The sequence below is a fragment of the Macaca nemestrina genome, chromosome 13 (genome assembly GCF_043159975.1).
Source record: "Macaca nemestrina isolate mMacNem1 chromosome 13, mMacNem.hap1, whole genome shotgun sequence".
Taxonomy (NCBI): Eukaryota; Metazoa; Chordata; class Mammalia; order Primates; family Cercopithecidae; genus Macaca; species Macaca nemestrina.
The window spans coordinates 110,406,225-110,432,610 of record NC_092137.1 but is presented as its reverse complement, the minus strand read 5'-3'; the positions used below and the strand labels follow the sequence as shown (position 1 = coordinate 110,432,610).

Genomic DNA, 26,386 nt, shown 5'->3' with positions numbered 1-26,386 from the left:
ACTATGTTGAATAGGAGTGGTGAAAGAGGGCATCCCTGTCTTGTGCTAGCTTTCAAGGGGAATGCTTCCAGTTTTTGCCTATTCAATATGATATAGGCTGTGGGTTTGTCATAAATAGCTCTTATTATTTTGAGATAGGTTCCATCAATTCTGGATTTATTAAGTTTTTAGCATGAAGAGCTGTTGAATTTTGTCAAAGGCCTTTTCTGCATCTATTGAGATAATCATGTGGTTTTTGTCTTTGGTTCTGTTTATATGCTGGATTACATTTATTGATTTGTGTATGTTCAACCAGTCTTGCATCCCAGGGATGAAGCCCACTTGATCATGGTGGATAAGCTTTTTGAAGTGCTGTGGATTTGGTTTACCAGTATTTTATTGAGGATTTTTGCATGGATGTTCATCAGGGATATTGGTCTAAAATTCTCTCTTTTTTTGTTGTGTCTCTGCCAGGCTTTGGTATCAGGATGATGTTGGTCTTATAAAATGAGTTAGGGAGGATTCCCTCTTTTTCTATTGATTAGAATACTTTCAGAAGAAATGGTACCAGCTCCTCCTTTACCTCTGGTAGAATTCGGCTATGAATCTTTCTGGTCCTGGACTTTTTTGGTTGGTAGGCTATTAATTATTGCCTCAATTTCAGAGCCTGTTATTGGTCTCTTCAGGGATTCAACTTCTTCCTGGTTTAGTCTTGGGAGAATGTATGTGTCCAGGAATTTATCCATTTACTCTAGGTTTTCTAGCTTATTTATGTAGAGGTGTTTTTAGTATTCTCTGATGGTACTTTGTATTTCTGTGGGGTCAGTGGTGATATCCCCTTTATCATTTTTTATTGCATCTATTTGATTCTTCTCTCTTTTCTTCTTTATTAGTCTTGCTAGCTGTCTATCAATTTTGTTAATCTTTTCAAAAAACCAGCTTCTGGATTCATTGATTTTTGGAGGGTTTTTTGTGTCTCTGTCTCCTTCAGTTCTGCTCTGATCTTAGTTATTTCTTACCTTCTGCTAGCTTTTGAATGTGTTTGCTCTTGCTTCTCTAGTTCTTTTAGTTGTGATATTAGGATGTCAATTTTAGATCTTTCCTGCTTTCTCTTGTGGGCATTTATTGGTATAAATTTTGCTCTACACACTGCTTTAAATGTGTCCAGAGATTCTGGTATGATGTATCTTTGTTCTCATTGGTTTCAAAGAACATCTTTATTTCTGCCTTCATTTCTTTATGTAACCAGTAGTCATTCAGGAGCAGGTTGTTTAGTTTCCATTTAGTTGAGCAGTTTTGATTGAGTTTCTTAATCCTGAGTTCTTGTTTGATTGCACTGTGGTCTGAGAGACAGTTTGTTACAGTTTCTGTTCTTTTATATTTCCTGAGGAGTGCTTTACTTCCAACTATGTGGTCAATTTTGGAATAAGTGCGATGTGGTGTTGAGAAGAATGTATATTCTGTTGGTTTGGAGTGGAGAGTTCTGTAGATGTCTATTAGGTCTGCTTGGTGCAGAGTTGGGTTCAATTTCTGTATATCCTTAACTTTCTGTCTCGTTGATCTGTCTAATGTTGACAGTGGGGTATTAAAGTCTCCCATTATCATTGTGTGGGAGTCTAAGTCTCTTTGTAAGTCTCTAAGGACTTGCTTTATGAATCTGGGTGCTCCTGAATTGGGTGCATATATATTTAGGATAGTTAGCTCTTCTTGTTGAATTGATCCCTTTACGATTGTGTAATGGCCTTCTTTGTCTCTTTTGATCTTTCTTGGTTTAAACTCTGTTTTATCAGCGACTAGGATTGCACCCCCTGCCATTTTTTGTTTTCCATTTGCTTGGTAGATCTTCCTCCATCCCTTTATTTTGAGCCTATGTGTGTCTCTGCGCGTGAGATGGGTCTCCTGAATACAGCAAACTGATGGGTCTTGTCACCACCAGGCCTGCCCTACAAGAGCTCCTGACTCTTTATCCAACTTGCCAGTCTGTGTCTTTTAATTGGAACATTTAGCCCATTTACATTTAGGTTAATATTGTTACACGTGAACTTGATCCTGTCATTATGATGTTGGCTGGTTATTTTGCTCATTAGATGATGCAGTTTCTTCCTAGCATCGATGGCCTTTACATTTTGGCATGTTTTTGCAGTGGCTGGTACTGGTTGTTCATTTCCATGTTTAGTGCTTCCTTCAGGAGCTCTTGTAGGGCAGGCCTGGTGGTGACAAAATCTCTCCGCCTTTGCTTGTCTGTAAGGATTTTACTTCTCCCTCACTTATGAAACTTAATTTGGTTGGATGTGAAATTCTGGGTTGAAAATTCTTTTCTTTAAGAATGTTGAATATTGCCCCACCCCTCCCTTCTGGCTTGTAGAGTTTCTGCCGAGAGATCCACTGTTAGTCTAATGGGCTTCCCTTTGTGGGTAACCCGACCTTTCTTTCTGGCTGCCCTTAACATTTTTTCCTTCATTTCAACTTTGGTGAATCTGACAATTATGTGTCTTGGAGTTGCTCTTCTAGAGGAGTATATTTGTGGCGTTCTCTGTATTTCCTGAATTTGAATGTCAGCCTGCCTTGCTAGATTGGGAGAGTTCTCCTGGATGATATCCTGCAGAATGTTTTCCAACTTGGTTCCATTCTCCCCCTCACTTTCAGGTTCACAAATCAGACGTAGATTTTGCCTTTTCCCATATTCCCATATTTCTTGGAGGCTTTGTTCATTTCTTTTTACTCTTTTTTCTCTAAACTTCTCTTCTCACTTCATTTTATTCATTTGGTCTTCAATCACTGACGCCCTTTCTTCCAGTTGACCGAGTCGGTTACTGAAGCTTGCACATTTGTCATGTAGTTCGCATGTCATGGTTTTCAGCTCTCTCAGGTCATTTAAGGACTTCTTTACATTGGTTATTCTAGTTAGCCATTCAGGAAATCTTTTTTCAAGGTTTTTAGCTTCTTTGCTATGGGTTCGAACTTCCTCCTTTAGCTCGGAGAAGTTTGATCGTCTGAAGCCTTCTTCTCTCAACTCGTCAAAGTCATTGTCTGTTCAGCTTTGTTCCATTGCTGGAGAGGAGCTGCATTCCTTTGGAGGGGGAGTGGTGCTCAGATTTTTAGAATTTTCAGTTTTTCTGCACTTCTTTTTCCCCATCTTTGTGGTTTTATCTACCTTTGGTCTTTGATGATGTTGATGTACAGATGGGGTTTTGGTGTGGAAGTCCTTTCTGTTTGTTTGTTAGCTTTCTTTCTAATAGTCATGACCCTCAACTGCAGGTCTGTTGGAGTTTGCTCAAGGTCCACTTCAGACCCTGTTTGCCTGGGTGGCAGCAGCGGAGGCTGCAGAAGAGTGAATATTGCTGAACAGCAAATGTTTCTGCCTGATTAATCCTCTGGAAGCTTCGTCTCAGATGGGTACCCGGTTGTGTGAGGTGTGAGGTGTCAATCTGACCCTAGTGGGGGTGTCTCCCAGTTAGGCTACTCCAGGGTCAGGGACCCACTTGAGCAGGCAGTCTGTCTGTTCTCAGATCTCAAACTCCATGCTGGGAGAACCACTACTCTCTTCAAAGCTGTCAGACAGGGACATTTAAATCTGCAGAGGTTTCTGCCGCCTTTTGTTTGGCTATGCCCTCTCCCCAGAGGTGGAGTCTACAGAGGCAGGCAGGCCTCTTTGAGCTGTGGTGGGCTCCACCCAGTTCGAGCTTCCCCACCACTTTGTTTACCTACTCAAGCCTCAGCAATGGCGAGCGCCCCTCCCCCAGCCTTGCAGCCTCCTTGCAGTTAGATCTTGGACTACTGTGCTAGCAATGAGGGAGGCTCTGTGGGTGTGGGACTCTCCAAGCCAGATGTGGGATATAATCTCCTAGTGTGACGTTAGCTGAGACCCTTGATAAAGGACAGTGTTAGGGTGAGAGTAACCCAATTTTCCAGGTGCTATGTATCACGGTTTCCCTTGGCTAGGAAAGAGAATTCCCTTCCCCCTTGCACTTCCTGGGTGGGGTGATGGCTCGCCCTGCTTCGGTTGTTGCTCTGTGTGCTGCATTCACTGTCCTGCCCACACTGTCCAACAAGCCCCAATGAGATGAACCCGGTACCTCAGTTGGAAATGCAGAAATCACCTGTCTCCTGTGTTGCTCACGCTGGGAGCTGGAGGCTGGATCGGTTCCTATTCGGCCATCTTGGAACTGCCTCTCATCGCTCCTTTAATGAACAAAAGGTTTTAGCTTAGATATCTTCCTGTTTGTCAAGTTTTTCTGATTTTGACTTTTCAAAATATGCTGTCATATACAAGAAACCCTTGGATATAAAATTCCATGAATATTTCTCTTTTCTTGCACTCATAACTTCGGTGGATGTCATCAATTAATCTCTGGGTTATAGCATGTTTTCTTGAAAGTGTTCTGCAGTCTATTTTGGGCATTGAGAATTTCATCAAACTTAAGTGAATATTTCTACAAATTGAAGGCATAGTCCCTTTTGATGTTTTATTATTTGCATATATTGCTTCCACAAGACCATTTCATGCAAAGACTTGTCTTGTCCCCACAGCCAGATCATTGCAACATGATATAGAATCAATCGGTCAAAAATGGGAAGGTTATCTCTGGAATGTCAATTTGACTCCGTTGATCTCTCCATTTTAATTAAGACAGAATATGCTGTGTTAATTACATAACATCACTGCACATTCTCAAATCAGAAAGTGTAGTCCCAACTTCTTGTTGTTCTATCACGGAAAGAATGATCTTATCTCCCAGATGCACACGCTTGGAAGTACTTCTCAACACACACACACACACTCACATCCAGACACAAAGATACAAATACACACACAGACACAAACTGTTTAATATGTACACAATTGTTAACTGGCATTGTTTTACATGAAGTAAGGCAAATGTGTAGCCACTGTCTTAACCCAGTTCCACTCCTATCATATTTGCCCATAACACTGATTAGTAAATCTGATTCAGCTGTTCTATAATCACAATTTAAGCTGTGTCCATTAAATTCCCTGAGGAATGCAAAAGGATACAACCTAAGACACAAAACTTAATTGACTGCTGACATTTCATTGGTAAATTGGGTAATTGATGGGTAAATGTAGTGGAACCGGTGGGTGGGCATTAGTTATATAAGGGGTGAAGCAGCAAGGTACTTCATTATTAAAAGGTGTTTGAAAGAAATTGAAACACAGGAGTGTGTGTATTCAGCTGAAATAAAATTTAAAAACCCAGAAATAAATCTCACTTGGGGTGTAAAAAAATGGCATTAGGGGAGATTCTGGGTCAATCGTCCAACTGTGCAAACTGGATCTTGGAAGCAGGATCCCTTTCCTGCAATGAGACTTGTTTATTGGTGGTGGTGTTTCAGTGGAAACGATTTTGGGGAATGGCCCCTTCCTTTTGTGTATCTGCTGATTAGATTTCATGGCTGATTAGATTTCATGGGAAATCTGGGGTTTTAAACTCTATTTAAATGTTAACACAATTCATTCAAATGGCAAAAAATCAACAGGTTCTTTGATGTGGAATCATCACAGATCCATTTCTTCTTAGGTACAGTTATTAAAGTTGATCAACCAGAGTGAAACAATTGTGGAGAATGGCCCCTTCCTTTAGTGTATTTGCTGATTAGATTTAATGGTACATTTATAATTAGGTATAGTGATCAAAGTTGACCTACCCAAGAGTAGAGATGTCCAGGACAGAACTCAGGACTCTGTAGAATCACAGAATCTTGGGCGCAACAGTGTTCAAGCACATAAATATGCTCATTCAGAGTGTTTCGGTGTGACGTGTGTGTGAATTGCGGTGTAATGAGCATGACACGCAGACAGGTTATCAAGTGGACTCACCTCAAAATCAGCTATGGGCATTACAGAACACCGATGCCAAGTTCCCGGATCCAGAGGAAAGAAACTCCAGCATTCTGTGTAAAGCCACGGCATCTGGATTTCTCATGCTTCTGGGGATCATGCTCCTGAAAATAGTGACTCCTTCCTCCTTGTGGAGCATCTTTCTCAGCAGCGCTCATTTCTTCTTCCAGGACTCTGTCCAACAGAAAGGGGAAACCTTCTGATAGAGCACACCTGACCCATGAAAAGAAAAGGGAAAGAAAGGAGGCCAAAGGTCACACTCTCCTCATTCCACCATCCTCCCTAAAATCATCCTGATTTCATGGGCCCTGAGACCAGGGATGCTTCTGTACACCTCGAGGCCTTGGCGCCTGGCCTAAATTCTATTCTCTTTCTCATTATCTGAAAAATTTTAAGAAAATCCCTAGAGCCAGGATCTTTATTCCTAGTAAGCCAAAAGTCCCAAAGAAACACCCAAATTCTGTCCCTCTTAGTTTGGGAAACAAGTCTACCTTCATCAGCATGACATTTTCCACCAAATGTGGTAACTGCAAGTCCACCACACAATGCTTAACTGGAATTGGAAGCAACATCTCAGACGATGAAAAATACATACAAGAAACCCTAAGACAAATGGTTTATTTTTCCCTTTCTTACTAAAACAACTGCCAGTATTAACAATGGTATGCAAATCTCTTTTAGACGCCCTGCTTTTAAATCTCTATGTTTCTTCCTGAGACAGGGACTCACTCCCATCACCCAGGCATTTACAGTGTTTAATTCTGGTTATATGCTATTCTCAAATTTACAACTATTTATTTCATCTCTCTCAAATGTTGATCCATTATCACATACGTATTAAAATATTATCTCCCATGCTGTGTGATATGTTATTTTTATATTCATCCTTTCTTAAATGAACCAAAGGTTTTAGTTGGATTAGATTGTGATTAGTTAAGTTTTCTGATTTCATGATTTCTTAAATTGTGGTCATACGACCTCAATCACTGGAAATAGAATGTCATGAGTATTTCTCTTTACTTGCAATCATAAATACAGGGAATGTCATCAATTGGTATGTCGGTGATTGCATGATTTCCTGAAAGTCTTTCACAGTCTAATTTGGGCACTGAGTATTTCGTCTAAGTTCAGTGCATGTTTCCAACACTTGATGCTTTATGATTTGGGTATATAGCTTCCACAAGAACATTTCCTGCAAAGACATATCTTGGTTCCCACTGGTAAGTCATTTCACTCGAACACAGAATCAATAGGCTGAACATGGAAAGGTTATCGCTAGAATACTTATTAGACTGCACAGATCTCTTCTTTGATATTAAGGAAACAAATACACTGTGTTATTAACTGTACTTCATTGATGATTCTCAAGTCAGAAAGTACAGGTCTGACTTCCTGTCCTTCAATGCCTGAAAGGATGATCGTATCGGCCAAAAGCACATAGTTAGAAGCACATTGCAGCTTAAACACACACACACCCAGACATATAAACAAACACAAAGAAACACTCACATGGGCATAATTCCGCATTCCCACAAGCTCACGCAAGCAAACACATACACACAAACACACACATTGTTTCGTGAGGACAGAATTATTCCCTAGCACTGTTTTAAGTAAACTAATGGATTCCCCAGGAGTTTTAAGTGAACTCCCTGGGGAATAAAAGGGGACACACCCTATGACTCATTCTTTAACTGAGTGCTGATATTGGATTGGTGGACCGCGTACCTGATGGGTGGGTGGGGTGTTCGCGGTAGGCGGGGGTTAGTTATATAGGGGCTGATGCAGTCAAATGGCGCGTCATTTGAAGACTCTTTCGGAAGAGATAGCGTCTTTCTGCAACGTGCGGTCCCAGCAGAAAAAGCTTGTGATCCTTGCTCCTGGCGACATGGATACCGATTCACTCCACTTGGGAGGTGAGTGGCAGTTCAACCACTTTTCAAAACTCACATCTTCTCGGCCAGATGCAGCTTTTGCTGAAATCCAGCGGACTTCTCTACCTGAGAAGTCACCACTGTCATCTGAGACCCATGTCAACCTCTGTGATGGTTTGGCTCCTGTGGCAAGACAGCCTGCCCCCGGAAAGAAGCTTCCTCTCAGTAGCAGGAGACCTGTTGCGGTGGGGGCTGGGCTCCAGAATATGGGAAATACTTGCTACGTGAATGCTTCCCTGCAGTGCCTGACATACACACCACCCCTTGCCAACTACATGCTGTCCCAGGAGCACTCTCAACTTTGTCATCGTCACAAGTGCTGCATGCTGTGTACGATGGAAGCTCACATCACACGGGCCCTCCACTGTCCTGGCCACATCATCCAGCCCTCACAGGCATTGGCTACTGGCTTCCATCGAGGCAAGCAGGAAGATGCCCATGAATTTCTGATGTTCATTGTGGATGCCATGAAAAAGGCATGTCTTCCCAGGCACAAGCAAGTAGATCATGACTCTGAGGACACCACCCTCATCCACCAGATATTTGGAGGCTGCTGGAGATCTCAAATCAAGTGTCTCCACTGCCAGGGCGTTTCGGACACCTTTGACCCTTACCTGGACATCGCCCTGGATATCCAGGCAGTTCAGGGTGTGAAGCAAGCTTTGGAACAGGTGGTGAAGCCCGAAGAACTCAATGGAGAGAATGCCTATCATTGTGGTCTTTGTCTCCAGAAGGCGCCTGCCTCCAAGACATTCACTCTACACACTTCTGCCAAGGTCCTCATCCTTTTATTGAAGAGATTCTCCAATGTCACAGGCAACAAACTTGCCAAGAATGTGCAATACCCTGAGTGCCTTGACATGCAGCCATACATGTCTCAGCAGAACACAGGACCTCTTGTCTATGTCCTCTATGCTGTGCTGGTCCACGCTGGGTGGTGGTGTCACAACGGACATCACCTCTCTTATGTCAAAGCTCCAGGAAGCCAGTGGAATAAAATGGATGACGCCGAGGTCACTGCCTGTAGCATCGCTTCTGTCCTGAGTCAACAGGGCTATGTCCTCTTTTACATCCAGAAGAGTGAACTGGAAAGATGCAGTGAGAGTGTGTCAATAGGCAGGGAACCAGGAGCCCTTGGCGCTGAACAAAGACAGGCGAGCAACGCAAGGAGAGCTCCAGAGAGAACCCTGCCTCCAGGTACCTGACTTGGAGGAGCACTTGGTGGAAAGAGCCACTCAGGAAAGCACCTTAGACCACTGGAAGTTCCTCCAAGACCAAAACAAAACCAAGCCTGACTTCAACGTCAGAAAAGTCGAATGTACCCTGCCTCCCAACGTGCTTGTGATTCATCCATCAAAATACAAGAGTGGGATGAACAACTGTCATCCTGAACAGCAAAGCTCCCTGCTGAACCTCTCTTCAAGGAACCTGACATCTCAGGAGTCCATGAACACTGACACACTCACTTCTCTGCAAGGGAGGACCAGGAGATCCAAAGGGAGGAACAAACACAGCAAGAGGGCTCTGTTTGTGTGCCAGTGATCTCAGGAAAAGTCTCCACCCAAACGCAGGAGTGCATGCGCACACACACTGACATACACACACATACACGTACACACACACACCCACGAGGGGGTTCGTGCGCACACACACACACACCATCACATCACATACACAGTCAATCCGACATAAAGTAATGAGGAGCCCAGGTTTCTGTCTACACAAGAGGGACAACTGGATAGTGATGGCTGCGTTTCAGGATGAGCCCAGACATGGGAAACATCGAGTTTTGCAGTCGTCAGTCTTCTGAACCTGTGGAGGCAGTGTCTGTGTGTTTGTGTTCATGGTAGATGATATTCAGTGTGAATTTCTGAATAGGACATATTGCAGTGTAGGGTTGCGCGTGAGGTTATTGCAGGGGACGGGGTTGACTATTTTCTCTTGGGGTGTGTTTCATTCGTCAGTTGTTGGTGAGCACCAGAAGTTGAAATTTGGCGAACGTGGGACTTCTGTGGATCCTTCTTGCTACCTTGAGTAGTGGAAACTGGGACGCATTTGAAGAGAGGAAGGATGTTCTTCTTTTGAACCTGCCTCGCCGTTTTTACATTGCTTGTTCAATGGACCTCAGGCGCCCTAGGACTTGTGCCCTTGGTGGAACCCACCGAATGCTGGAGACAGACAGACAGACACACTTGCCTATTGAATGCTGCCCATTTCCAATGAATTGAAGCAGAAAATCATCCCACTGGTATGTGAGTCATTTGGAAGTAAATCGTATTGATAATCAAGGAAATCAAACACAGGAGCGTGTGTGTATTCAACTAAAATAAAAGCAGTAAGCACTGAAATAAAACTCATTTGGTGTGCATCAAAATGGCATTTGGGAGATTCCGGGTCAATCGTCCAGCTGCGAAAGGTGCATCTCTGAAGCATAGTCCCTGACCTGCAATGAGACTTGTTCATCCGAGGTGGTGTTGCAGTGGAAATGATTGTGGGAAATGGCCCCTTCCTTTTGTGTATTCGCCGATTGGATTTCAGGCTCCATTTCTCGTTCGGTACAGTGATCCAAGTTGACCAACCGGAGAGTAAAGATGTCCAGGGCATAACTCAGGGCTCCGTACAACCACAGAATCTTGGGTGCAACCCTGCTCAAGCACACAAATGTGCGTATTAACAACGTCTCTGTGTGACGTGTGTGTAAAGTACAGTGTGATGAGCATGACTGGCAGACAGGTGATCCATTGGGCTCACCTGAAAATCAGTTATGAGCATGAAAGAACACCGATGCCCAGGTCCCGGCTTCAGACGTAACACCCTCCAGCGTCTTGTGTGAAGCCACGGCATCTGGACTGCTCATGCTTCTGGGGATCATTCTCCTGAAAATGGTGGCTCCTTTCTCCCTGTGGAGCAACTCTCTAAGCAGCGCTTCTTTCCTCCCCCAGGACTCTTTTCATCGGGCACGGGAAGCCTTCTGATTGAACACACCTGCCCCATGAAAGACAATGGAAAGAAACGGGGCCAAAGGTCACAGTCCTCTCATTCCACCATCCTCCCTAAAATCATCCTGATTTCATGGGCCCTGAGGCCAGCATGTTTCTTTACACCTCGAGGCCTTGGCGCCGGGCCTAAATTCTGCCCCGTTTCTCACTCTCTAAGACATTTTGACAAAATCCCTGGAGCCAGGATCTTCATTCCTGGTAAGCCAAAGGACCTGAAGACACACCCAAATTCTGCCCCTCCTAGTTTGGGGAGCATGTCTACGTTCATCAGCTTTAAATTTTGCACCAAATGTGGGAACTGCCAGTCCACCACACAATGCCTAACTGGAAACGGAGGCAACATCCCAGATCCTGAGCAATCCATGCAAGAATCCATGAGATAAATGCCTTCTTTTCGCCTTTTCCTACTGAAACACGGGCCAGTAGTAACAATGGTGTACAAACCTCTGTTTCACTCCCTGCTTTTAAATCTCTCTGTTTCTTTCTTCTTGAGACAGGGCGCTCCACTCCCGTCACCCAGGCTTTTCCAGTGTTTAATTCTGGTTGTTTGCTTTTGTCAAATTTACAACTTTTTATTGCATCTCTCTCAAATGTTGATCCATTATCACATACATATGAAAATGTCATCTCCTATGCTGTGTGATATGTGGTTTTTGTTTTCATCCTTTGTTAAAGGAATCGAAGGTTTTAGTTGGCATACCTTCCGATTACTCAAGTTTCTTGATTTCATGATTTCTTAAATTGCCATCGTATGTCCCCAACCACCGGAAATAGAATGTCATGAATATTTGTCTCTTCTTGCAATCATAAATTCGGGGAATGTCATCAATCAGCCTCTCGGTGACTGCATGATTACCCGAAAGTCTTTCACCGTCTAAATTGTGCGTGGAGTATTTCGTCTAACTTCAGTGCATGTTTCCAACACTCGATGCTTTATGATTTGGGTATCTAGCTCCCACCAGAGCACTTCCTGCAAAGACTTATCTTGTTCCCCACTGGCAAGTCATTTCACTCGGATATAGAATCAAGAGGCTGAACATGAAAAGGTTATCACTGGAATGTCTATTGGATTCCCCGGATCCCTACACACACACACACGCACACAAGTGTACAGTCATTCCTACATAACATAATGTGGTCCTCAGGTTTTTGTCTATGTAAAAGGGACAACTGGTTAGTGATGGCCGCATTTCAAGATGATCCTATATCTAATATATTCTTGTGGAGTTGTGAGTATTCTGATCATGTGAAGGGACTGTCTCTGTGCACGTGTTTTCACAGTAGATGACATCCTGTGTGAATATCTGTATACTACATTTTGAGGTGTAGGTTTTCCCCTCAGTGTACTGGATGAATTTGAATTTATTATTCTGTCTTGGTTTGTTTTGATTAGTCAATTGGTAGTCGAGAGTAGGTGAAATTTTGCTAAAGTGGGATATAGGTGAATCATTCTCGTGAATGTGAATAATTGAGACTGGGATGCATTTGTAACATTGGAAGGGTGTTCTTACTTTTTATTCCAACTTTTTTTGCTTTTGTTTTCAACTGACCTCAGGTGCTCTGGGTAGAACCTATTTAATTCTTGGAACAGACAAACAGATGCTGCTAATTTTATGGTGTGAGTTTAAGTTTAATTTAAAGGGAAAATTTCCTCACCAGTATGTAATTCATTTCCAAATAAGTTATTCTTATCATCAATGGAATAATACACAACACACTGAAGTGTGTGAGTATGAAACTACAGTCAAATTAGAAAGTTCTTAAATAAACTGCATTTCATGAGTAAAGGATGGAATTTTCGGAAATTCTAGATCAACCATCCAGCTGTGAAATCTGTGTCTTTGAAGCAGTATCCCTGTCCTGAGAGTTGTTTTTCTCTGGTGGTATTTCAGTGGAAACTACTTTGGGGAATAGCCCCTTCACTTTTTATATTTGCTTCTTACTTTTCATTGTAAAGCTGTGTTTTTAAACTGTATTTAAATGTTAATAGAATCCATCCCAATAAAACATAACCAACAGATCTTCTCATTTCTAATCATCACAGATCAATCTCTTGTTAGTTATGTGATCAGTTTACTTACCTGAGAGTAAATTACACCTGGGCAGAACACAGGGCTCCATAGAAGTACAGAATCTTGGGTCCAACCCTGTCCAAGCATCAAAATGTGTATATTAACAATGTGTGTGAATTGTGTGTCGAGTAAAGTGAGTTTAGTAAAACTTGCAGTAGATTATTAATTTGGCTCACTTTGTAATCAGTGAATGAGCTTTAAAGAGTATCAGTGACCAGTGCCTACCCCCCAGAGATAAGAACTTCCAGTGTCTTGTGTGAAACCATGGCATCTGGATTGCTCATGATTCTGAAGATAATTCTGTCCCCCATGGTTTCAGAATCACTGCAGGAGGTGGAAACAGATAACACATCAGTCCCTTGCTCTCTCTGCTCTCTTCACTCAGAAAAAGTCTCACTGGGACCAAAGAAAATCCTATGGTTTCCTAGGGAGAAGGATTTTTCTCAGGAGAGAAAATGGTGGCTCCTTCCTCCCTGTTGAGCCTCTTCCTCAGGATTGCCCCTTTGTCTCTCCAGGACTCTGTTCATCAGACCTGAGATGCCCCCTAGTTGAGCACATCTGGCCTATGAACGAATAAGGGGAAGGAATGGTTCCAAAGACTGTACTATGCTCACTCCACCATCATCTCTGAAACTAACCTGACTTCATGAGCCCTGGGTCAGAAGCTGTTTCTTTATATCTCTAGGCTTTGCCTCACAACCTAAACCCTGCCCCATTTCCTACATATTGTATATTTTGACAAAACCTGTAGAGTCTAGATCTTTATTCCTGACAGGGCAAAGGGAGACACACCAGAATACTGTCCCTCTGAGACTGCAGGACATCTCAGCTTCCATCAACATGAAATTTTGCATCAAATATAGTTACTGTAGGTCCACCTCACAATGAGTAATGGAAGTTGAGACAACATCTCAGACCCTGTACAGTCTTTGGCCAAGCTCATTTAGTTTGGCAATGCTTTTACTCTATAAATCAGTTGTGAAAACACTTAGGATTCATATTATTTAGTCTTTTAATCAGTCTGTTATTATTTTCAATGTATTTACTACACTTTAGCTTAATATTTCTGATAAACTTTGTTGCAAAATTCTCAATATAATAGTGGCAAACCAAATCCAGCAATACATCAAAAAGCTTATCCACCAAGATCAAATCGGCCTCATCCCTTGGGTGCAAGGCTGGTTCAACATATGCAAATCAATAAATGTAATTCACCACATAAACAGAACTAAAGACAAAAACCCCATGATTATTTCAGTTGACTCAGAAAAGGTCTTTGATAAAATTCAACATTCCTTTATGCTAAAAACTCTCATGAAAGTAGGTATTGATGGAGCTTGCCTCAAAATAATAAGAGCCATTTATGACAAACCCACAGTCATTATCATATTGAACAGGCAAAAGCTGGAAGTATTCCATTTGAAATTTGGCACAAGGCAAGGATGCCCTCTCACCACTCCTATTCAATATAGTGTTGGAAGTTCTGGCCAAGGCAATCAGGCAAGAGAAAGAATAAAGCATATTCAAACAGGAAAAGAGGAAGTCGGACTTTCTTTTCTTGCAGATGACATGATCCTATATCTATAAGATCTCATCACCTCAGCCCAAAAGATTCTTAAGCTACAAGCAACTTCAGCAAAGTCTCAAGATACAAAATCAGTGTGCAAAAGTCTCAAGCACTCTTATACACCAACAATAGACAAGAAGAGAGCCAAATCACAAATTAATTCACATTTACAATTGCTACAAAGAGTATAAAATACCTACCTAGGAATACAGCTAACAAGGCAAGTGAAGGACCTCTTCAAGGAGAACTACAAACCACTACTCAAGGAAATAAGAGAGGACACAAACAGATGGAAAAACATTCCATGCTCATGGGTAAGAAGAATCAATATCATGAAAATGGCCATACTTCCCAAAGTAATTCATAGATTCAATGCTATTCCCATAAACTACCATGGACATTCTTTACAAAATTAGAAAAAACTACTTCAGAATTCATATGAAACGAAAAAAGAGTCCATATACCCGGGACAATCCTAAGTAAAAATAACAAAGCTGGAGGCATCCTGTTACCTGACTTCAAACCATATTACAAGGCTACAGTAACCCAAACAGCATGGTAGTGGTACAAAACAGACACATAGACCAATGGAATGGAATAGAGATATCAGAAATAAGACTGCACATCTACAATCATTTTATTTTGGATGAAAACAAACAATGGGGAAAGGATTCCCTATTTAATAATAAATGGTGCTGGAAAAACTATCTAGACATATGCAGAAAACTGAAACTGGACCCCTTCCTTATACCTTATACAAAAGTGAACTGAAAATGGATTAAAGATTTAAATGTAAAACCCAAAACTATAAAAATCCAACCCCATATAAAATTGGGCAAAAACTGGGTGCAGTAGCTCATACCTGTAATCCCAGAAGTCTGGGAAGGTGAGGTGGGCAGATAACTTGAGGCCAGGAGTTCAAGATCAGCCTGGCCAACCTGGTGAAACTCAGTCTCTACTCAAAATACAATAAATTAGCCAGATGTGGTGGCAGGTGCCTGTAATCCCAACTACTCAGGAGGCTGAGACAGAAGAACCACCTGAATCTGGGAGGTAGAGGTTGCAGTGACCCGAGATTGTGCCACTGAACTCCACCCTGGGTGACACAGCAAGACTCTGTCTTAAAAAGTGAAAATAAAAATATTTTAAAAAGTGGGCAAAGGATATGAACAGACACTTATGCAGCCAACAAACATATGAAAAAAAAAAAAGCCCAACGTTACTGATCATTAGAGAAATACAAATCAAAACCACAGTAAGATGTCATCTCATGCCAGTCAGAATGGTGATTATTAAAAAGTCAAGAAACAACAGATGCTGGTGAGACTGTGGGGAAACAGGAACACTTTTACACTGTTGGAGTGAATGTAAATTCAAACGCTGTGGAAGACAGTGTGGTGATTTTTCAAAGACCTAGAATCAGAAATACCATTTGATCCAGCAATGCCATTACTGGGTATATACCCAAAGGAATATAAATTCTTGTTTTATAAAGATACTTGTATGCATATGTTCATTGCCACACTCTTCACAATAGCAAAGACATGGAATCAACCCAAATGCCCATCAGTGACAGACTGGATACAGAAAATGTGATACATATACACCATGGAATACTATACAGCCATAAAAAGGAATGAGATCATGTCCTTTGCAAGGACATGGATGAAGCTGGGAGCCATTATTCTCAGCAAACTAATGCAGGAACAGAAAACCAAATACACATGTTCTCACTTATAAGTGGCAGATGAACAATGAGAAAACATAGACAGAGGGAGGGGAACAACATACACTGGAGCCTGTCTGGGGGTGAGTGAGGAGGGAGTGCGTCAGAATAAATAGCTAATCCATGTGTGGCTGAATACCTAGGTTACGGGTTGATAGGTACAGCAAACCACCATCGCACACACTTACCTATGTAGCAAACCTGCACGTCCTGCACATGTATCCTGGAACTTAAAATGAAATAAAAAAATTTTTTTTAAAACTTTATTTTTTCTATGTCGTGTTTGCAATTTTAAACGTGAATTTTCTAGTAGACATTTATCATATATAGAATTATATAGTTGATTTTTGAACAACTATGGTTCTGCCATTCTTTAAAATGCAAATTCTTTATGAGTGTGTGTGTATATGTACACATATGTGTGTATATATATTTGTGTGTGTATATATATGTGTACGTGTGTGTGTGTGCATAGATAGATAGATAGATAGATAGATAGATAGATAGATAGATAGATAGATAATGCTCCTGGTCTTCTGTTTGAGTAGGCTGAGAAGGAGGAGGGGGAGGAGTGATTGTTCTTGCAGTCTCAGAGGTAGCTAGGTGGAAGAGAATCTGTACAAATGAACACATGAAGTTCTCATTTGTAAGTGTGAGTTAAATAATTGTACACTTGGACATAGAAGTGGAATGATAGACACTAGAGATCTGGGAGGGTGAGAGGGTGGGAGGGGCAAATAATAAACAATGGTTCAGATATCTGGATTCGTTGATCCCAAATGGTGTACAATTATTTCTCTTTAATTTGTGTCTATTTACCAGCAAGTTTGAGAGGAGTGAGCCAAGCTCAGAAAGGCATTCAGCTCTAAAATCAGATGTGCATGGCAATGGGCAGAAGTACCCTCTCCCTTTCTCAGAACAAATCCAAGCTTCCTTTGTACCCCTTACCACAGGAAAGTTATGTTTTATATTTTATGAAAAAAAAAAACTTGTAACTTGGTAAAACTTAGAAATTAATATTGGAAAAACAGTAGGGCACTCTCTTTGGGACATAATCTTTGAGACACTTCAGCAGCATATACAGCTTGTAATTCATCCTGAGAAAATCCAGATAGCATAAACTTGAGAATGTTCATGAGGAACGGAAAAGTACACATTTACTCACATATTTTATACTAAAGTTTATCAAGGGTAGAAATTAAAAAATCTGTTTTACTATGAATGTTCATATGAAAGTACAGACATTCACCTAAATTTTCCTGAAATTATTTAAAAATTAATTTGTCATTGGTAATAGAAACTTCCAAACATCTCCATCTTACAAGTCTCATTATCCATTTTTTCTCTAAAATATTCAGAAGTAGAAAACAAAAATATAGATTAAAATAGCTCATATTTTTCCAATTTAAAATAATTGTTCAGTAACTGGGAAGAAAGGTTTACACAAATTGGAAATTCTGTATGTATATAGAAATTAATAAGATGAGAAAATTATGGCAAATAATAGGGGGCTTCAATAAGTTCATGCAAAATAACAATTATGAAAAAACTATGCGTGAACTTTTAGCTTTTGCATCAAAACACACATATACTAGTTTATTTTAACTTTTTCTTATTTTTGAGACAGGGTTTCACTCCTCTCACCGAGGTTGCAGTGCAGTGGAGCAATCTTGGCTCAAAGTAACCTCTGCTTCCAGGCTGAAGCGATTCTCCTGCCTCAGCCTTCCAAGTAGCTGGGACCTTGTCTGGGTAATTTTTGTATTTTTTGTAGAGGCTAATTTTTGTATTTTCTGTCGAGGCAGGGTTTTGCCATGTTGCCCAACCTCCCAAAGTGCAGGGATTACAGGCGTGAGCCACCATGCCCGGCCGTGTTTTAACATATGTGAATAGGATTTAAAACATCAGTCTGAAAAGAACCACATGAATTCTGCCAAACTTGAATTCTGCCAAACCTGAAACAAGAACAAACATCAAATTTATGGTGAAGCTGGGGTACAAAAAACGGTGAAATAAATTATTCTTTAAGAAAAGTCTATGGGAAAAATGACCTGAAGGATCAGTCGTTTACAAAGGGATACCTGATTCTAAGAAGAGATAAGACAATGTTGAAGATGAAGCCCACAGAGGAGGGGCATCCATTCCAATTTTTGAGAGAAAAAAAATTGTTTCTATGCCCTAATTGAGGAGGACTGACAATTAACGAGAGATATTATAGCCAACACCACAGACATCTCAATTGGTTCAGCTTACACAATACTGACTATAACGTGAAAGTTGAGAAACTTTACATTTGATGAGTCCCAAATACCCTTGTGCCTAGATCAGCTATGGACAAAAGTAGAGCTATTAGTGACTATTTTGAACAAGCAGAATCAAGATCCTGAAGCATTATTTTGAAGAATTATAACAGGGAGTGAAACTGACTTTATCAATAGGATCCTGAAGGCAAAGCACAATTAAAACAATGGCTACCAAGAAGTAGAAGTGGTCCAGTCAAAGCAAAAGCAAACTTCTCAAAAGCAAAAGCCATAGAGGTTTTGGGGATGCTCAAGGCATTTTGCTTGTTGACATTCTGTAGGATCAAAGCACCATAATATTTGCTTAGTAGGAGAGTTCTTAGAGAAAATTAGCAAATACTTTTGCAGAAAAGTGCCCTGTAAAGCTTCACTAGAGAGTCCCTCTGCACCACAACAACACTTCTGTTCCTTCCTCTCGTCAAACACCGCTAATTTTGAAAGAGTTTTCATGGGAAATTATTAGGCATCAACATTACAGTCCTGATTTGGTTTCTTCTGACCTTATTTTTCCTAATCTTAAAATAACTGTAAAGGGCACCCATTTTTCTTCAGTTAATAGTAGAAGATTGCATTGACATGGTTAAATTCCCATGACCCTCAGTTCTTTAGCAATGGACTGAATGGTTGGGATCATCCCTTAATGCAGTGTCTTGACCTCAGTAGAGATTATATTGAGAAATAAAGTTGATACTTATATTTTTATTTTTAATTCCATTTTTCACTGACATTTTTAAATCCCTTCACAATTCATGTTTGTCTCAAAGGCATTTAAATTTAGAAATCATATCAAGTGAGGTTGGTGCCACAATGGCCAAATAGGAACAGCTCCAGCCTCCAGCTGCCAGCGTGAGCAACACCGAAGATGGGTGATTTCTGCATTTCCAATTGAGGTACCAGGTTCATCTCACTGGGGCATGTTGGACAGTTGGTGCAGGACAGTGGGCGCAGCCCAACGAGTGAGAGCCGAAGCAGGGCAAGTCATCGCCTCACCTAGGAAGTGCAAGGGGGAAGGGAATTCCTTTTCTTAGCGAAGGGAAACTGTGACACAGAACACTGGAAAATTGGGTCACTCCCATCCAATACTGTGCTTTACCAAGGGTCTTAGCAAACAGCACACCAGGAGATTATATCCCACACCTGGCTCGGAGGGTCCTAAGCCCACAGAGCCTCTCTCATTGCTAGCACAGCAGTCTGAGATCTAACTGCAAGGCGGCAGTGAGGCTGGGGGAGGGGTGCCCACCATTGCTGAGGCTTAAGTAGGTAAACAAAGCAGCCAGGAAGCTCGAACTGGGTGGAGCCCACTGCCGCTCAAGGAGGCCTGCCTGCCTCTGTAGACTCCACCTCTGGGGACAGGGCATAGCTAAACAAAAAGCAGCAGAAACCTCTGCAGATGTAAATGTCCCTGTGTGACAGCTTTGAAGAGAGTAGTGATTCTCCCAGCATGGAGGTTGGGATCTGAGAACTGACAGACTGCCTGCTCAAGTGGGTCCCTGACCCCCGAGTAGCCTAACTGGAGAGCCTAACTGGGAGGAGCCTACCTGGAGTGAACCTCAAGCAAACTCCAACAGACCTGAAGCTGAGGGTCCCGACTGTTAGAAGGAAAACTAACAAGCAGAAAGGACATCCACACCAAAACCTCACCCATACATCACCATCATCAAAGACCAAAGGTAGATAAAACCACAAACAGGGGGAAAAAGCAGTGCAGAAAAGCTCAAAATTCAAAAAATCAGAGCACCTCTCCCCCTCCAAAGGAACGCAGCTCCTCACCAGCAACAGAACAAAGATGGATGGAGAATGACTTTGACAAGTTGAGAGAGGAAGGCTTCAGTTGATCAAACTTCTCAGAGCTAAAGGAGGAACTACAAACCCAGCACAAAGAAACTAAAAACCTTGAAAAAAGATTTGACGAATGGATAACTAGAATAACCAATGCAGAGAAGTCCATAAACGACCTGATAGAGATGAAAACCATGACGCAAGAACTACATGACAAATGCACAAGCTTCAGTAACCGACCTGATCAATTGGAAGAAAGAGTATCAGAGATTGAAGATCAAATGAATCAAATGAAGCAAGAAGAGAAATTTAGAGAAGAAAGAGTAAAAAGAAATGAACAAAGCCTCCAAGAAATATGGGATTATGTGAAAAGACCAAATCTACATCTGATTGGTGTACCTGAAAGTGATGGGGAGAATGGAACCAAGTTGGAAAATACTCTGCAGGATATCATCCAGGAGAACTTCCCTAACCCAGCAAGGCAGGCCAACATTCAAATTCGGGAAATACAGAGGACGCCACAAAGATACTCCTCAAGAAGAGCAACTTCAAAACACATAATTGTCAGATTCACCAAAGTTGAAAAGAAGGAAAAAATGTTACGGGCAGTCAGAGAGAAAGGTTACATTACCCACAAAGGGAAGCCCATCAGACTAACAGCAGATATCTTGGCAGAAACTCTACAAGCCAGAAGAGAGTGGGGGCCGATAGTCAACATTCTTAAAGAATTTTCAAACCAGAATTTCATATCCAGTCAACTAAGTTTCATAAGTGAAGGAGAAATAAAATCTTCTATAGACAAGCAAATGCTGAGAGATTCTGTCACCACCAGGCCTGCCCTACAAGAGTTCCTGAAGGAAGTACTAAACATGGAAAGGAACAAACAGTACTAACCATTGCAAAAACATGCCAACATGTAAAGACCATCGATGCTAGGAAGAAACTGCATCAACTAACGAGCAAAATAACCAGCTAACATCATAACAACAGGATCAAGTTCACACATAAAAATATTAACCTTAAATGTAAATGGGTTAAATGCTCCAATTAAAAGACACAGACTGGCAAATTGAATAAAGAGTCAAGACCCATCAGTTTGCTGTATTCAGGAGACTCATCTCACGTGCAGAGACACACATAGGCTCAAAATAAAGGGATGGAACAAGATCTACCAAGCAAATGGAAAACAAAAAAAATGTCAGGGGTTACAATCCTAGTCTCTGATAACACAGACATTAAACCACAAAGATCAAAAGAGACAAACAAGGTCATTACATAATGATAAAGGGATCAATTCAACAAGAAGAGTTAACTACCCTAAATATATATGCACCCAATACAGGAGCACCCAGATTCATAAAACAAGGCCTTAGAGACTTACAAACAGAGTTAGACTCCCACACAATAATAGTGGGAGAATTTAACCCCCCACTGTCAACATTGGACAGATCAACGAGACAGAAAGTCAATAAGGATATCCAGGAATTGAACTCAACTCTGCACCAAGCGGACCTAATAGACTTCTACAGAACTCTCCACCCCAAATCAACAGAATACACATTCTTCTCAGCACCACATCATACTTATTCCAAAATTGACCACATAGTTTGAAGTAAAGCACCCCTCAGTAAGTGTAAAAGAACAGAAATTATAACAAACTGTCTCTCAGACCACAGTGCAATCAAACAAGAACTCAGGATTAAGAAACTCAATCAAAACCACTCAACTACATGGAAACTGAACAACTTGCTCTTGAATGACTACTGGGTACATAACAAAATGAAGGCAGAAATAAAGATGTTCTTTGAAACCAATGAGAACAAAGATACAACATACCAGAATCTCTGGGACACATTTAAAGCAGTGTGTAGAGGGAAATTTATAGCACTAAATTCTCACAAGAGAAAGCAGGAAAGATCTAAAATTGACACCCTAACATCACAATTAAAAGAACTAGAGAAGCAAGAGCAAACACATTCAAAAGCTAGCAGAAGGCAAGAAATAACTAAGATCAGAGCAGAACTGAAGGAGACAGAGACACAAAAAACCCTTCAAAAAATCATTGAATCCAGAAGCTAGTTTTTTGAAAAGATCAACAAAATTGATAGACCACTAGCAAGAGCAATAAAGAAGAAAAGAGAGAATAATCAAATAGATGCAATAAAAAATGATAAAGGGATATCACCACCGACCCCACAGAAATACAAACTACCATCAGAGAATACTATAAAAACCTCTACGCAAATAAACTAGAAAACTTAGAAGAAATGGATACATTCCTGGACACATACACTCTCCCAAGACTAAACCAGGAAGAAGTTGAATCCCTGAAGAGACCAATAGCAGGCTCTGAAATTGAGGTAATAATTAATAGCCTACTAACCAAAAGAAGTCCAGGACCAGACAGATTCACAGCTGAATTCTACCAGAGGTACAAAGAGGAGCTGGTACTATTCCTTCTGAAACGATTCCAATCAATAGAAAAACAGGGAATCCTCTCTAACTCATTTTATGAAGCCAGTATCATCCTGATACCAAAGCCTGGCAGAGACACACCAAAACAAGAGAATTTTAGACCAATATCCCTGATGAACATTGACAGAAAAATCCTCAATAAAATACTGGCTAACCGAATCCAGAAGCACATCAAAAAGCTTATCCACCATGATCAAGTGGGCTTCATCCCTGGGATGCAAGGCTGGTTCAACATACTCAAATCAATAAACGTAATCCAACATATAAACAGAACCAAAGACAAAAACCACATGATTATCTCAATAGATGCAGAAAAGGCCTTTGACAAAATTCAACAACCCTTCATGCTAAAAACTCTCAATAAATTCAGTATTGATGGAACGTATCTCAAAATAATAAGAGCTATTCATGACAAACCCACAGCCAGTATCATACCGAATGGGCAAAAACTGGAAGCATTCCCCTTAAAAACTGGCACAAGACAGGGATGCCCTCTCACACCACTCCTATTCAACATAGTGTTGGAAGTTCTGGCTAGGGCAATCAGGCAAGAGAAATAAATAAAGAGTATTTCATTAGGAAAAGAAGAAGTCAAATTGTCCCTGTTTGCAGATAACATGCTTGTCTATTTAGAAAACCCCATCGTCTCAGCCCAAAATCTCCTCAAACTGATAAGCAACTTTAGCAAAGTCTCAGGATACAAAATTAATGTGCAACAATCACAAGCATTCTTATACACCAATAACAGACAAACAGAGAGCCAAATCATGAATGAACTCCCATTCACAATTGCTTCAAAGAGAATAAAATACCTAGGAATCCAACTTACAACAGATGTGAAGGACCTCTTCGGGAGAACTACAAACCACTGCTCAATGAAATAAAGGAGGACACAAACAAATGGAAGAACATTCCATGCTCATGAACAGGAAGAATCAATATCGTGAAAATGGTCATACTGTCCAAGGTAATTTATAGATTCAATGCCATCCCCATTAAGCTACCAATGACTTCCTTTACAGAATTGGAAAAAAACTACTTTAAAGTTCATATGGAACCAAAAAAGAGCCCGCATTGTCAAGACAATCCTAGTCAAAAGAACAAAGCTGGAGGCATCACGCTACCTGACTTCAAACTATACAGCAAGGCTACAGTAACCAAAACAGCATGATACTGCTATGAAAACAGAGCTATAGACCAATGGAACAGAATAGAGCCCTCAGAAATAATACCACACTTCTACAACCATCTGATCTTTGACAAACCTGACAAAAATAAGAAATGGGGAAAGGATTCCCTATTTAATAAATGCTGCTGGGAAAACTGGCTAGCCATAAATAAAAAGCTGAAACTGGATCCCTTCCTTACTCCTTACACAAAAATTAATTCAAGAGGGATTAGAGACTTAAATATTAGACCTAAAACCATAAAACCCCTAGAAGAAAACCTAGGCAATACCATTCAGGACATAGGCATGGGCAAGGACTTCATATCTACAACACCAAAAGCAATGGCAACAAAAGCCAAAATAGACAAATGGGATCTAATTAAACTAAAGAGCTTCTGCACAGCAAAAGAAACTACCATCAGAGTGAACAGACAACCTACAGAATGGGAGAAAATTGTGGCAATCTACTCATCTGACAAAGGGCTAATATCCAGAACCTACAAAGAACTCAAACAAATTTACAAGAAAAAAACAAACAACCCCATCCAAAAGTGGGCAAAGGATAAGAACAGACACTTCTCAAAAGAAGACATTTATGCAGCCAACAGACACATGAAAAAATACTCATCATCACTAGCCATCAGAGAAATGCAAATCAAAACCACAATAAGATGCCATCTCACACCAGTTAGAATGGCAATTATTAAAAAGTCAGGAAACAACAGGTGCTGGAGAGGATGTGGAGAAATAGGAACACTTTTACACTGTTGGTGGGACTGTAAACTAGTTCAACCACTGTGAAAGACAGTGTGGCGATTCCTCAAGGATGTAGAACTTGAAATACCATTTGACCCAGCCATCCTATTACTGGGTATATCCCCAAAGGATTATAAATCATGCTGCTATAAAGACACATGCTCATGTATGTTTACTTCAGCACTATTCACAATAGCAGAGACTTGGAACCAACCCAAATGCCTATAATGACAGACTGGATTAAGAAAACGTGCCACATATACACCATGGAATACCATGCAGCCATAAAAAAGGATGAGTTTGCATCCTTTGTAGGGACATGGATGTAGCCGGAAACCATCATTCTCAGCAAACTATCGCAAGAACAGAAAACCAAACACCGCATGTCCTCACTCATAGGTGGTAACTGAACAATGAGATCACTTGGACACAGTAAGGGGAACGTCACACACTGGGGCCTGATGTAGGGTGGGGGGAGGGGGGAGGGATAGCATTAGGAGATATACCTAATGTAAATGATGAGTTAATGGGTGCAGCACACCAACATGGCACATGTATATATATGTAACAAACCTATACATTGTGCACATGTACCCTAGAACACAAAGTATAATAAAAAAAATCATATCAAGTGTGAAATAAAGAAAATTATATAGAGAGAGGAAGAACAGAATCTATAAATATGCATATTTGTGTACATACATCCATATACATACATATGTGTGTGCATGCAGTAATTTTATCCTCCTAAAGCAATGCCTCTGCCTTCCACCCTCACTGTACATGTCCTAGTCCTGTGATGTCCCTAGAACTGAGCACCTGATTTCCTTTTCTGCCTCCCACATGAACAGGGAATAGAAATGGAAACTACACTCTGTGGTTACTGTTGTGAAAATCCATGTCCCCCACAGGCTAGTTTGGCATCTTACATTCCAGTTCCCATTGTAAAAAAAAAGCAAGCAACAAACACAAACTACAAAAGAAAAAATGAAATATTTGAAAGTCTAGAGCCACAGAGGTTCCGGCTTCACCCACCACCCACAGTGACCTCCGCCGCCCTCCAGACCTGAGGGCAGTTGCGCCTGAACAGCCTGCCTCTTCACCATCCATGAAAAGAGGTGACCTTAAACTTCAATAGATTTTACTCTGTTCAAAAGGAACCAGGTCAACATTCAAAGTCAGTGGTCTGACAACTCTAAACTTTGGCCAGAAAGTATTGGAAATATTTAACGTGCTGTGGATGAAGAAGCCTGGCCCCACTGCACACAACACACTCGTGGGGACTCAAAGGAGGATACTCAAGATCCGCTGGGTGGAAGTGAGGACAGACCCAGAAACACGGGGGGTAGGGGGGGTCAAAGCAGGAAGGCTCAGGCCCTGACCTCCTCCTAGGCCCTGCCCCTCCAGAACTTGCAGTTTTTTCTGACTCGGAAGTGGATTTCACTGATGGAAAAGAAGTTCAGTATTTCTGGTCCAGCCCTGTAAGCTGCTCCCGTCGCCCAGCCTTCCACACCCCTGCAGACGTCACAATGCCTACTCCCACTAACCCCACAAGGGAGTTATGCATCGCCTAGAGACGGTCCTTGGCCTGCAACCCCACGATGGGGTCCAGGGTCTGTGTCCATTTCTGGTTAAAATCGCTCTAAGGCTGGTCGCTGTCTTGGCCTTCCCTGCTTCCTCTCTGTTTACTTCTCCCCTCCTCACCCCATATGAAGCTTTTACTCAGGAGATGGATTATCACCCCTCTTGGAACATCAAGGACACCACCAGGACA

At 41.3% G+C, this 26,386-nt stretch overlaps 1 long non-coding RNA gene across 4 annotated transcripts in view; it reads right to left on the bottom strand.

Moving 5' to 3' along the window:
• LOC139357950 (uncharacterized) overlaps positions 1-26,115 on the bottom strand; it is a 54,687-nt gene extending 28,572 nt beyond the window's left edge. For 2 of the 4 annotated variants that reach the window (XR_011612038.1, XR_011612035.1), the window contains exons 1-4: positions 25,995-26,115; positions 12,854-12,919; positions 5,819-6,052; positions 4,080-4,161 (exon numbers count right to left, since the gene is read on the bottom strand). This is a non-coding gene — a long non-coding RNA (uncharacterized lncRNA). Of the gene's footprint in view, positions 1-4,055; positions 4,162-5,818; positions 6,053-12,853; positions 12,920-16,325; positions 16,367-17,781; positions 18,090-25,994 lie in introns of all 4 variants that reach the window. The other 2 variants (XR_011612036.1, XR_011612037.1) reach the window with 2 other exon arrangements.
• Positions 26,116-26,386: the final 271 nt, after the last annotated feature.